This window comes from Equus quagga, chromosome 6 (assembly GCF_021613505.1).
Source record: "Equus quagga isolate Etosha38 chromosome 6, UCLA_HA_Equagga_1.0, whole genome shotgun sequence".
NCBI classification, from domain to species: Eukaryota; Metazoa; Chordata; class Mammalia; order Perissodactyla; family Equidae; genus Equus; species Equus quagga.
In genome coordinates this window covers 18,875,923-18,890,875 of record NC_060272.1, presented here as the reverse complement: position 1 = coordinate 18,890,875, position 14,953 = coordinate 18,875,923, and the positions used below count along the sequence as shown (strand labels likewise).

Sequence of the window (14,953 nt, the reverse complement as noted above, 5' to 3'; positions counted from 1 at the left end):
TTACTTTCTGTGACTAGTCTCTAGGGAAATTAAGATCATTTTTAAAGTTATCTGAGAAAATATAAAAATGACTAGATTTTGCATGATGAGCTTTACCTCAGACCCTACTTAAAAAAATGGTAATATATCTGGAAGTTTTATACTCATTTTATTCCATTTTTTCTTGTTTTGTCTTATTTTTTAAATTATCATGTAGTTAAAGGGTTTTTGGGGGGATACAGGAATTTTAAGACATATAGATTTGGGTAATCACTATTACATTCAGGGTGAGGAACTAGATTAAAGTTTTTTCTTGAAAATATGAGTAAAGAAATTTTTTCCCAGTCTGTACCTGCCCTTTGAATCTCTAAAAAGTGTCTTTCACAGAATAAAAGATTTTCAATTTTTATGAAGCCCAATTTCTCCTTTCTTTTTTTTCAACAGGTAGAGCTTTTGGTGTCATATCTTTGCCTAAACCCGAGTCACAAAGATTTTCTTCTATGTGTTCTTCTAAAAGTTTTGTAGTTTTGCATTTTAGGAATTTAGATCTGTGATCCGTTTTAAGTCAACTTTACATCAAACTTCATTTTTTTTTTTATTGGCATGTGGATGTTCAGCTGTCCTAATTTGCTGAAAAGCTGACCCTTTCTCCTTTTAATTGCTTTTGCATATTTATCAAAAATCTAATGGCTGTCATGGGTGGGTTTATTTCCAGGTTCATTATTTGTTCTATTGGTCAATGTGTATGTTCTCCCACCATTTCCACACAGTTTTGAGTACTAATTTTATAGTAAGTCTTAATATTGGATAATGTAATTCCTTCAACTGTGATATATTTTTTCCTGAAATGTTTTAGTTCTAGGCCCTTTGCCTTTCCTTTACAAATTTTAGAATCAGCTTGTCTATATATACAAAAAAAAAAAAACAAAGCCTGCAGAGGTTTTGATTGGAATTGTATTAAATCTGTAGGTAATTTGCAAATAATTCACATCTTTATTATGTAAGTCTTCTAACTGGTGAACATGGTACATCTCTCGATTTATTAGGTCTTTGCTTTCTCTCATCAGTCTTTTGTGGTTTTTAGTAATAGATTCTACGCTGTACACCTTTTGTTATATTTATGCCTAAGTATTTCATTTTTTGGAGCTGTTGTAAATGATACTTTTGAAAAAACTTTGATTTTGAGTTGTACATTTCCAGGATATAAAAATACAGTTAATTTTATGTGTTGATCCAGTACCCTGTGGCCTTGCTAAACACACTTGTTAGTTCTAGGACATTTTTTTACGTGCATTTCTTGGGGTTTTCTATGTAGAGAGTTATGCTATCAGCAAATAGGGACAGATTTATTTCTTCCTTTTCAATCTGGATGCCTTTTGGTTTTTTTCTTGATTTATTGCACTGGCTAAGATTACTCAGGACAATGTTCAGTCTTTCTCCATAAAGTAAGATGATAGATGTAGGCTTTTTGTAGACGGCATTTATTAAGTTAAGCATGTTCTCTTCTACTTCTAGTTTGCTGCAAGAATTTTTGGACAAATTTTGTGTAAAATTGGTCTTATTTTGTCTTTAAGTGTTTGGTAGAATTTGCCGGTGAAACTATCTAGACCTGGAGATTTCAAACAATTTTTTTTCCCCGTAAGTCAATTTCTTTAATAGTTAGAGAATCATAAATGTTATCTATTTCCTTTTCAGTCAGTTTCATAGTTTGCTGATTTTAAGGAATGGCCCATTTCATCTAAATTGTTAGAATTGTGTGCACAGAGTTGTTCATGTTCGTTTTAATGCCTGTAGGATCTGTAGTGATATTTCCTTTTTCTATTCCTGAGATTGGTAATTTGTGTCTTCTCTCTTCTTTCAGGTTTATCAATTTTATTGATCTTTTAAAAATCAAGTTTTGGTTTTATTGATGTTTCCTATTGTTTTTCTTTCTTCAATTCCATTGATTTCTGCTTTTATCTTTCTTATTTTCTTTCTTCTACTTGCTTTGTGTTTATTTGCCCTTTTTTCTAGTTACTTCAGGTGGGAACTTTGAGACTTTTCTTCTTTATAACGGAAGCATTTAATGCTATAAATTTCTGCCTATACATTAGATACATTTCACAACTTTTACATATTTTATTTTCCTTTTTATTCAGTTTAAAATATTTTCTAATTTCCCTTGAAATGTTCTCTTTGACCTATAAATTATTTACAAGTGATTGTTAGCTTCCAAGTGTTTGATGGGAATTTTCTCATATTTTTCTGTTAATGATTTCTAGTTTAATTTGATTATGGACTGAGAACATATGGTATAAAATTTTAATTATTTCAGATTTGTTATTATTTGTTCTATGACCCAAGTAAGGGTCTATCCTGGGAAATGTTCCACGTGCATTTGAGTAGAATATAGATTCTACTGTTGTGGAATGAGTAACCTATAAATGTCAATTAGATTCAGTTGATTAATGGTAATTTTCAGTTCTTCTCGATTCTTGCTCATTTTCTTTCTACAGATTCTATCTCTAGCTGACAGAAGAGTGTTGAAATCTTCAATTATGTTTGTTGATTTGTCTATTTCTCTTTTCAGTATTATCACTTTTGGTTTCATTATTTACCTCTATTTTCTAGTATATACACAATTAGGATGGTTATGTCTTCTTAATGACTTGACCCTTTATCATTATGAACTGATATCTCTTTAATATCTTATCCTGTGCAGTTGAGATTTTTGTTGTTCTTCACTTGCTGAGTAATTTTGGATTTTATCCTGCACATTTTGAATATTATATGAGGCCCTGGATCTTGTTTAAATTCTATGGAAATTGTTGATATTTCTATTTTCCTGATCAGTTAAGCTGATTAGGTTTAGGACATTGAATACACTTTCTGGGTTCATAGTTCCAATATCAGTTCAGTTTTAGTCTTTTCAGTGTAATTTGCTGTGTCCCATGGGTGCACCACCCAGGGGCCAGCTTGAGACTTGTGTGGTGGTCTATGTTAATTCAATTCTCAAAGTTTTTGGCATGCTGAATGGGATCAAATCTACACATGTGCAATTGGAGGTGAGTCCAGGTGTTCATAAAAACTTAATGTAGTCACTTTTCCAAGCTCCTCTCTTTCCATTATTTCCCTAGAAATTTCCTGCTGGCTGATGCTTCTCTTTCCTCCGTCCAGAGTACTGAGGCTTTAGTTGCCTCTCTCTGCTATGCACTTTGCAACTGGGTCAGCATCCAGGGCCAACGTTTGAGAGGACAGAGAGAAATAAACAAACAAACAGAGATTGGTCCCACCTCCTTGTAACCCTAGTTCCCTCAAATGAAGAAGACAGTTCTTCTCAGTGTTTTGGCTTTTGCAAGGTCCTATTGCTGCTGGCTGGGGCTATCGTGACACATTGCTATGGTCTGAGGTGCAGGAGAATGGAGAATGGAGGGAAAATGGGATATTTCTTCACTCTCTTCCCATTCGGAGTATCCTTTTCAGATCCTTGAACCAGAACTTAGGGCTTCTCGTGAAGTTCTCTCCATCTGTGCCCCAATCCCCACTGCCAGTGTTTTGAGTTCAGGCCAGGGTATATCAGAGGGAAGAAAATGGTAAACTCAGTATTGGATTGGTGGTATTTTGAATTCTGGTCTTCCTCTTCCCTCTGTCTGATACTATTTACTTTTCTGAACTTAGGTAGCTGCTCCTTGCATTCTGTCCACTTGCATTCAGTGGGAGACGTGGTGGTAGCTGTTTACTACCACCTGCCCCAGAACTAGAACTTTGACTCCATTTTTTAAACAACCTTTCGTCAAAACGCTATTGTTCAGTCTGTGTGATTTAAATTATTGTATAGCAAACACTATGATGATTGAAACATGTCAGAATGCAAAAGTATGAACATCTTTACTTAATGCTAATGTACATTTGGAAGTTGATGTGACAATTATTTGCATTTCTTACAGATTGCTGCAAATGATTAATATTAATTTACTTAAAGTACTTTTACTCTACTAGACTGTAGAGTAAAACTCAGACTTTTTTGCTGAAGAAGCTGTATACATGGTATCTTAATTATGTCTCATTCGTTTTTCAGTACTCTAGCCTAGAGTCAATATGATTCAATGGTAAGTAAGAAAGTCTTGTCTGCGAAACCCTGTAAAAGGTGATGAGCTTTGAGTTGGATGCACAGTCAGATGTTTTGCTTTTAAACCAAATATGCAAAGAGAGGCAACAATCTATATGGCTTTTACAAGGAAAGTAACCTGTTGAACTGTTTCTTTCACCATGTTCCACAGAGTACTTAGGAGGAAAGAGATTAATTCATTTTTAATGCTAGGAAAATACAGTCATTAGAAAGCAGATAATATAAAATGCCAGAAATGCTTTTAACATTACAAGAAGTGCACTTCTTTCGTAAATAGCTTGCTACTTTTGGAGATCTAGATATGCTGAGGTATTAAATATTAAAATAGAGGTTGCTTTTTAAAATGCAGTGTTTCTTATCAGAAAAAAAAAAACAGTTTGAACAAGCATTCCTGTTGTATAATTCATGAGGTGGCTAATAAGATAGTCTAGGAGAATTATCTGTTATAGTTTTGAGAATGACTAGAATTTTGTTTACAAGAGAATATTGCCTGGTTCATGTCCTCTTAAATATATATATGAGTACTGTTCAACTATATGGGATAGTCACTTGGCAGATTTTGTCATATTAATGGGATTCTCCATGTTTTATTGGAAAATCTAACCAAAGAGGAATATTGATATGAGTTTTGTCACCTTGAACATTATTGTAACCCAACGATATGTTCTAAATCATTGATGTAATAGGAAAATGGATGTTGAAAGGGTGTCCCGCAGAACATTTATACTCTATGATTTTTCTGGAATAGAAATGAATATGACTTGTTTTTTCATTTTTGTTTTTGTAAGCAACCAAACAATATAGATATAGGCATTGGTCTTCAAAAAAAAGCTTCTCACCTTGATTTCTCTCCATGTGCATTCATCCATTGGCATATTAGTAGCTTTTTATAGTAACAACTAACAATGGACAGTTGACCAAGCTCTTTCAAATAACTATCCAGCTTTGGTGTTCTCTGTCTTCCATCAGTTCAGAAAGAAACTCGGTTCACATAAAAGTCGTCCATAGGCTTTAGCTGCTTCACACTTGAGTTATCATGGTGGTTAAAGTCCTTATTACCCAAGTATTGATTACTGTAAGTGGTTTTCCAAACTCTGTACACCTCTGTCACTATATAGTTAAAATACATGTAAAACAAAAATAATTTTTCAAGACATGTTGGTTAGTGTCTTTTTCTTTATCTTATTGTGCCCTTCAAACTAGTTATCCCATATTAAACAACATCTGTATTTTAAAAATATAGCAAATCTTTGTTTTTGGTCACATATTGTGTAAATGAAATATTGAGTTATATAAACAAAGAAAATTTTAGAAATATCAAGATATGAACATGTGATTATGAAACATGGTTATTTTCCTGAGCCTATCCTACTAGTGTAAGGAAAATTTTAAAATCTGAAGATCTGCACATTAACATAATGTTACAATCCTCTGGGGCTTCTAAATGAACTGAAATCAATGTTCGTTATTATGTGGTATCTATAAGAACCACATCTAGATATTCTGAGGAAAGTTTTGATGAATGACAGCTCACGATTTTCTCTGACTAGCTATAAATAACTAATATTGTTGGGGACTTGTGTGACCCAGTCCCAAATGGTTTCATATTTAACATTGCTTATATTTAAAAAGTTCTTATTTATGAAAAACAAAAATGATGTTTCAGTGTGTACCAGATTTTAAAATATTAGTTTAATTTTCTTTGAGGAAAAAACTCAAAGTCTTTATAAACTCACAGAATTAAAGACAATTTGGGTTAATTCAAAGAATAGAATTACCTAAATTCTTAAAGCATATTCATTAATATTTCCATGAATGGGACAAATAGAGATCCCTCTTGACTTCATGGGTGTTTAGGGTGGCATTCACATGATAGAGCCATTGCTCTGCAATTTTTATTTTGTAACTCCCCTCTGGTTTTGTCTGATAATGTCATATTTTTATGATGTTTAAACAAGTTTTCATGCTTCTAAAGAAAACTAAAGAGAATGACTGGGTTAGTAAGTTCCTGAAGCCTATTAGAGAACCATCAAAACACAGTTAGCTCAACTATCATAAACAAACAGTGCACGAGAAAATTGTTTATTTACTTAAAAAAAATAAGGACATAGTCAGAGGAGCATTTGGAAATGTGCATATAATTTATAGAGCTGAGAGGTGGTACCCTTTTAAGGACAATTCTCATATATTGAGCAGGGAATTTAAATACAAGTAAAATCTGACTTGTTTTCTGAATGAACTTTTTTCCAAGGATGCTGAGCTGTTGAGAGTTCCTTTAATTACTTCATCCTTAACTATTTGTTTCTTATGCACAAAGTAAGTACAGCCTTAACAGCAGGTGGCCTTTTTAATATAAGAAAAAATGTATGAAGCCTGTTAATCTTAATATGCTACTGAATATGAGCTGCTTGTTTAGAAATATTAATATATAAGATATTTAATGGCACTTGGATGGTCTTTTGTGAATATATACATTTTTTTTCTTATTACAACTTTGAAAATAGAGACTTTCAGAATAGCTAGAGCTCAATTTACTTAGCATTTTGGGGACATTTATTATATGCTGGCCTTTGGAAATGATGAAATCCAGCCAAGGAATAATTTTACTTCTTAGAAAATTTAGCCTAGCAATCGTAGAACCAGACTTTAATTATGTTTGATGCCTAGATTCAGTTTTAATCTGTGATTTCTGGTGCCGCTTTAGTCTCCAGCAACAAAAGTCTCTAAGACATGGCCTAGGCCCTAAAGGCATTTATTCTTTAGTCCTTCATTCTAGACCTAATACGGAGCTTGACATGCAAAATGTGCTTAAGAAGGACATGTTGAATGAATGACTCTTTCAGATCCCCATTTACAAATTAGTCTGAGACAGCATAGGGTGTCTACTAGTTTGAATCAAGTAGTTCAAACTTGATTGGTGAGCTCATCCTGTCAGGATTGCATCGACATGGACATAGTTTACCGTACTCATTCTTAAACAATTATGATTGGGTAAGTAAATTCTGGAGGTGAGGCACAGTTATTCAAAGTAACTTTCCTCCTTCAGGGTGTTTATCTGGATCTTCTGGACCCGCAGGACATTAAGGAGAATTTCAGAGTGGGATCGCCTGGTACTGGCATTGAGAGAGGCACGGTGATGGTGGTGGTAGAGATGTCAGGGAGATGTTGCTAGAAAAATACAGGGAAGTCATGTAACATCTGTATGAAATGGCCAGAAAGAACGTGATATGTCTCCATGAAGTGTAGCTGAAATATGGTGGCAAACATTATAAAACTTCTCAAAACTATACATCCCAATCTGTTCTACTGGTACTTTAAATGACAACACTGCCAAAAGTAGTCTTGGAGATACTGCTAAAGACTACTACATCCTAGGGGTGTTGATCCTTTTAAGAGAGAGGGGAATATAAAAAGGTTCTATAGCTGGCTACATAGATGTAATCAGAAAGGGAAACTTTTCCTTGCAGCATTGGAGCTTAAGCTATTGGAGTGAGAGAACCGTAAAGAATTATTTGCCCAGAGGCTAGTTGAACCAGGTGACATCTAAACTTTGAAGGATAGACCTTGCAACCAGAATAAAGCTACGTTTTGTTTAAAAAGGAGTACATCTGCTTGGGAGAGCAGTGGAATAGTTTTATATGTGAAGAATCTATCATAAATTCAAAAAATGTGGTAGCACATGCATCGTGCAAAAGAGGATCCTAAAACCAGGATCCAAAACTCATCTGTACAAACTTTATTGGTGAGCTCAATTGAACAACTGTAACAGGACGAAGTATAAAGTTCTGAGATTGGAAACAAACATACAAACACAAAACAGGGCTAAGCAGCATCAGACATGTTAAACATATCTAAATATTTACAGGGAAAGCACAAAAGCAGGATTGTATGGGGCTGCAGAAGACACAACTAGGATCTGGGGAGTGAGGGTTAAACGTCCATAGAAGGAGAACTTTCTAACAATTAGAGCTGTTCAAAATGGGGCACAGAATCTCATAAGGCATTGAGTTCCTCATCACTGGAGTTTAAACCATTGCTTCACTAGGAGGTGTGAGAGGGGTGATGAGTGCTAAAAAGTAGAGGATTTAGTTCAGCAAAGATTTATTGATCATCTACTTTGTACTCTGAGCTAGATTACCTCTAGGATCCTTTGCCATCATCAATTCTGTGATTTGGGGATCATATAAGAGGGGGTTCAGGTGGAAGACTGAAAACTGAGTGAGCGATTATCATATAGCATGATGTTCCCATTGAAAACCATGATTTATTTCCCACGGAGTGTGGGAGAGAGAGACAGCCTGGGCCAAGTTTCTCTGGTTTAATTCATTCTGGAAACAGAAATAAATGAGACATGCATATAAAGGGGGGAATCTGTGAAGTCATTACCAGGAAATTAAATTTACAACAAAGGCAAGATAAGAATTGCATTTTAGAAATATTGATAAGTGAATGTCAAATCATACATTTCTTATGAGACAATTTGGTTACTTTGGCAACATAGACATTATTCCTCACTTTTGATAAGCAGTGTTCCTTTCATTTCCACCTGTGGCTTTTGTCACTGTGTCTCCAAGGGACAATAATGCTTAGATGAAAACTAATTAACATTTTAAACTGTAATTTATACACATTGATTTAGAGGGAGTTTCTTTTCTTAATATTACTCTCAGCGCAACATGGAAAGACATCATCATGGTGATTCCTTTACATACACTTCTTTAAAGGGTATAGTTTTGGAATATTTGATTAAATATAATGATTCTTCTTATCTTGGTTATATTTTCTGTTCTCAGTGGCTGACATTATTGAGATATGAGCTGAATACAATAAACTAGAGTTTTCACAGCACAATTACTTCTTTTGCTGTCAAGCTATATTATATTGGTGACTTTAAAAAAAAGATATAGGGACAAGAGCATGCTATTTTTAAAAAATATAACAGTGTTATTGAGATATAATTAACACAAAGTCTACCATCTTAAAGTATATAGTTCTAGAGTTTTTAGTATATTTGCAAAGTTGTGCATTGGTCACCACTATTTCCAGAACATTTTCATCATCCTCAAAAGAAACCCCATACCCATTAGCAGTCACTCCCATTGGCACCACCACCAATGCCTGGCAACCACTAATCTGCATTCTCTCTCTACGGATTTGTCTATTCTAGACGTTTCATGTAAATGCACTTTTTCTTTCACTTAGTATAATGTGTTTAAGGTTCATCCATGCTTTAGCTTGTATCTGAATTTCATGCCTTTTTATTGCTGAATAATATTCCACTTCATGGGTACCTCATTTTCTTATACGTTCATCAGTTGATAGACATTTGGGTTGTTTTCTCTCTTTGCCTATATGAATAATGCTGCTTTGAACATTCATGTACAAGCTTTTGTGTGAACATACATATAAGTGTGAAATTGCTGGGGCCGGCCCAGTGGCGCAGTGGTTAAGTTCGCGCAGTGGTTAAGTTCGCACGCTCTGCTTCGGCAGCCTGGGGTTCACTGGTTCCGGTCCTGGGTGTGGACATGGCAGTGCTTGGCAAGCCTTGCTGTGGCAGGCGTCCCACATAAAACATAGGAAGATGGGCACAGATGTTAGCTCAGGGACAGTCTTCCTCAGCAAAAAGAGGAGGATTGGCAGCAATTAGCTCAGGGCTAATCTTCCTCAAAAAAAGAAATTGCTGGATCATATGGGAACTCTATGTTATCTGTTTGAGAAACTGCCAAACTGTTTTCCAAAGCAACTGTCCTACTTTACATTTCCACTAGCAATGTATAAGGGTTCCAATTTTCCACTTCTTTGACAACACTAGTTGTTATTTGTCCTTTTGAATATAACCATCCTAATGGTTATAAAGGGTACCTACTTGTGATTTTGATTTGCATTTTCTTGAAGATTAATGATGTTGAGCATCTTTTCATGTGCTTATTGGCCATTTGTATATCTTCCTTGGAGAAATGTCTATTCAGATCCTTTGCCCATTTTTTTAGTTAGGTGAGTTTTTTTGAGGTCTAAGAATTCTTTGTATACTCTGACTGTAAGTCCTTTAACAGATACATTGGTTTTCAAATATTTTCTCCTATTCTGTCAATTGTTTGTTCACTTTCTGGGTGATGGTTCTTTGATGCACAAAAAGCTTACATTTTGAGGGAGTCTTTGATTTATCTATTTTTTTCTTCTGTCACTTGTGCTTTTGGTGTTATATCGAAGAAATTATTGCCTAATCCAGAATCATGAATATTTACTCTTAAGTTTTCTTCTAAGAGTGTCATAGGTTTAGCTCTTACATTTAGATCTCAGCTCTTATACCTATATCTCTTGAGATAACTTTTGTTTGTTGTGCGAAGCAGGGATCCAACTTCGTTCTTGTGTATCTGGGTATCCAGTTGTGCTAGCAGAATTTTTTGAAAAGGTTGTCTTTTCCCTATTGAATGGCCTTGGCATCCTTGTCACAATCAGATGGCTGTAAATGCAAGGATTTATTTATAGATTATCAATTCTATTCTGTTGTTCTGTATGTCTCTCTCTCCTTATGCTAATACCACTTTGTTCTGATTACTGTAGTTTTGTAGTAAGACTTGAAATTGGAGAATGTGAGTCTTCCAAATGTATTCTTCTTTTTCAAAATTGTTTTGGCTTTTTGGCTTCCCTTGCATTTTCATATGAATTTTAGAATCAGTTGTCAATTTCTGCAAAAAAGGCAGCTAGAATTTTGATAGATGTTGCATTGACTCTGTAGGTTAGTTTGGGGAGTGTTGTCATCTTAACAATATTAAGTCTTATCATCCTTGAACATGAAATATCTTTTAATTTATTTAGATTTTCTTTAATTTCTTTCAATGATGTTTTACAATGATGTTTAGTACAAGTCATACTTCTTTTGTTACGTTTATTTCTTAGTATTTTATTCTTTTTGATGCTATTGTAAATGGAATTATTTTCTTAATTTTATTTTCAGAATCCTCATCATTATTAATGTAGTGAAATACAAGTACTTTTTACATCTCAGTTTTGTATCCTGCAACCTTGCTGAACTCATTTATTAGTTTTAATTTTTTTGTGGATTTCTTAGAACTTACTATATACAAGATCATACATCTGCAAGCAGAGTTATCTTTATTTCTTCCTTTCCAATCTGGATAATTTTTATTTCTTTTTCTCTCTTAATTGCCATTGTGAGAGTGTTATGTAAAAAAATTTAGTTCACCAAAGGTAAGATGCCAGCCAGTTGGTTGTATTCCCCTACCTTCTACTATAATGTACTTGAAAATCTGTTCATCGGGATCCTAGCAGATAACACAATGTAATTTTTATGACTCAGATCAATAGTAATCTCTATCTGCAGGAAATACCTTTAAATTTAGAGGTATATCAGTTTCAGTGTCTTCAGATCCAGTATGAATCAGTAGTCTGATCCACAAGCCTAAATTAGTGACTGAGAAATCACTTGCTCAGGAGTATAAAACAAAATCTCACATACAGAAAAGCCAACAAAGAAACAAAAACAAAAATAAAAAAATAATTGTACATTAGAGGGAAAAGAGAGTTATGAACCTCTAGCTGTTAATGGCGTGCAGGGGCCAAGGAAACTTTTTAAGAAACTTGTATATGTTTCTAGACTCACATCTCCCCAGCTGTGTTTTTGGAATATGGTTAATAGGTACTGTATGAAGAAATGGTTTTCTGACCAATGAAGTTTGATAAACTCTGGATTCAGTGAAGTAAAATAAGTTTCTTTTCTGGGCATCTTAGAGCCTTTAATGTGCAAATATGCATGTCCCAAACAGGAAGTATAATACCCAGTGTTTCCTAAACATATTTGGCAACTGACTGCCCCTTTCAAAGGTCTATTGACTCCACAGCACTGGAGATCATCTCCAAGTCGGACACACCCTGGTGTGATTGTGAGGTATGGCGCTAACCAGTTGTGTGATCTTGGGCAAGTTACTTAAACTTGCTGCGCTGAGTTACGCCGTCTGTGAAGTGGAAATCATGTAGAACTTCCTGCAAGGCTGATATTCAGCAGTTTGCACAACTCCAGCCCTACCCCTTGTTTGTGGCCAGCGGCCATTCTAATTGGTATTAAATATCTCAACTGTCATCCCCACCTAACCTCGCAGGGCTATTATGAGGATTAAAAGAAGTCATTATGCAACACATTTAGCATAGTGCCTGGTAGTAGTATTTTGTTATTATTAATTTATTAATATTATCGTTGTTGTCACCCAAGGATCACATTTAAGAAGGCTTTCTTTTTTTTTTTAAAGATTTTATTTTTTCCTTTTTCTCCCCAAAGCCCCCCGGTACATAGTTGTGTATTCTTCGTTGTGGGTTCCTCTAGTTGTGGCATGTGGGACGCTGCCTCAGCGTGGTCTCACGAACAGTGCCATATCTGCGCCCAGGATTCGAACCGATGAAACACTGGGCCGCCTGCAGTGGAGCGCGCGAACTTAACCACTCGGCCACGGGGCCAGCCCCGTAAGAAGGCTTTCTTTAGTTTAAAGGAGAAAGGCAGTAGAGAGGATAAAAGAGAAAGAGAATTAGTAAAAGCCGAAGGTGTCAGTTGCTAGGCGCCCCGAATTAACTATGAAAGGGTTTTTGAGCCTAGGGGACAGTAGAGACGGGTGACAAGTTTGGAGGAGTGAGGGGTTAGGGAAAAGGTAGGAAATTGAGGGACAACTAAGTTCTTGATTTAAGGGCATTTGCACTGAGTGTTTATCTGCCTTGACCAAACAAACCTCTTTTTGCTTGTTTTCCTTTACCACATCATTTGTATTTGAACGCAACACTGTTTTCAGGAGATAAGTCGAATAGGCATTTAAAAAGCAGATACTTGTCTGTCCCTATTTTCTAAAAAACAGGCAATAAGATGTGAAATCAATATGTCCTAGGGGAAACAACAGTAGTCATTTAAGAAACTTATCAAAACCAAATATAAATTTAAATTAAATTTAAATTTTGAACCTGTTTCATTTATTGAAGATTTTAGAGACAGATCCATAATCTGTCTTCTCCACCTCATCACATTGCTGAGGCTTTTTCAAAGTAAAAGATATATACGTATATATACATATACACTATTTTTCCTTTCTTTACGTTTTGAAGTTGGTGCACTATAATTCTCTCTTGACCAAATTTAACTAGTGTTAATCAAAGATTTTAAAGGCTGGGTTTTATTTTCAACACTGCTTCATAGAGAGAGGCAGCCTATTATAGTGAGGAAGTGTATAGACTCTGGAGCCAGACTGTCTGGCTCTGCCGCTTACATACTCTGTGACCTTGGGCAGCTTACTTAACCTCTCTGTGCCTCAGATTCTTCATCTGAAAAAATTGGTGATAATTTAGAACCTACTCTATGTAGTTATGAAGATTTAATAAGTAAATATTTGTAAACTACTTAAAAGTGTGCCTGGCACAGAGGATTTATTATATAAGCAGCATGTGTTAAATACAGTAAATGAAAGATGGGATCTGTTAAGAAGAATAATTCAGAATTATCATTGGTTTTCCTTCCTGATCTGAACATTGCTATGGAATTTGCAAATTATTCACAGCAACCTAGTTGAATTTCCATTCAATGTGCTTTTGGTGTGTTAATCCAGGGAAGGCTCACAAGGTTTATGAAATGATGACACTGATGCCATCATACTGCTCAAACATTACTCTCTGGGGTTGATTCTGTCTGTGTCTCTTTTATGAGCAAAAGATTAAAACAACAAAAATCTAGATTTTTCTCATGTTGAATGAAAGCGTCATGTTTTACTTTTCACATTGGATCAGATAGTAGCCTAGAGCATCTATATTCATATTGTCTTCTGATTGCTCATGTGAAAGCTGAAGCAACACCATTTTCTTTATCATTATGTGATGAAACTTGTCACCCTGCTTTATGAACAGCAAATTCTTAGCTCAGGGAGCAGCCAGGGGCAGGTCATAAAATAAAGGAGTATGGAGCAAAGATATTAGTGAAATAGAAGCATCAGCACTTCTTACTGTATTTAACTCAAAGACGATGAGGTCTGCCTAGGGAGCTAATAGTACTTAACTGCGTTTGGGCAAAAAGCCAAAAGGAAATTGTATTTCAAAGAGAGAAGGTCTGGCATTCCATATGCTGTGTAATCCTGGTCAGTTAACAGAGATGTATGGCCATTTAACACAGAAAATAAAAGGCTAAAACTGAAACTTTTATGTTAAAGAACACAATGTTGACATAGTTGGAGGCTGAAGGGCAATTGATAACATATCGGGCCCTTAAATTATTCAAGTGAAAATTGGTGGGAAACAGAGCTGGCATCTTTGACTGTGGAATAAGTCTCATATGAACTTAATTTGTGCTTGGCATTCTCTGAGCCAGAGAACCAGTAGTGATTATTGTGACAAATGGGTGAACCAAAGGTCATTGGCAGAAATCTCCTTAGTGTCCCAGAGAGCCAGGACAATCCATTGGGAATTCTGGATGTAGTTCAAGTGAAAGTCTGCCCAAAAAAAGTTGCATTGAAGAGTGGGGGGAGGTTAAACGTGTTCTTAGATATGATGGGTATACTACACTCAAAAGTTGCTAACTTTTTAGTGCTGGTTCAAAAGAAGCATGTCATCTTCTATACCAGTTGCTTTGGGTCACTGGGAAGCTAAGCCCAGTTGCCCCAGTTGGACATGGCCTTAGGATAGCTCCAAGCTGTGGAATCCTATCTGCTGGCCACCATGGTTTTCTAAATTTGGCAATTGGCTTCTTGTTCTGCTCTGTGCAAGTTCTCTGAATCTGCTAGGCAGCCTGTGCAGTTACTGAGCAAGTGTTGCCAGCTCTGGGCTTTGTGTGACTGGCCCAACTTCTGATTATTTCCTGCTAGTCATGTGGGCGGCTTTTTC

At 35.5% G+C, this 14,953-nt stretch overlaps 1 protein-coding gene across 1 annotated transcript in view; it reads left to right on the top strand.

The window, feature by feature from the left end:
- GPC6 (glypican 6) overlaps window positions 1–14,953 on the top strand; it is a 1,014,472-nt gene that overhangs the window by 202,006 nt on the left and 797,513 nt on the right. The window lies entirely within an intron of this gene.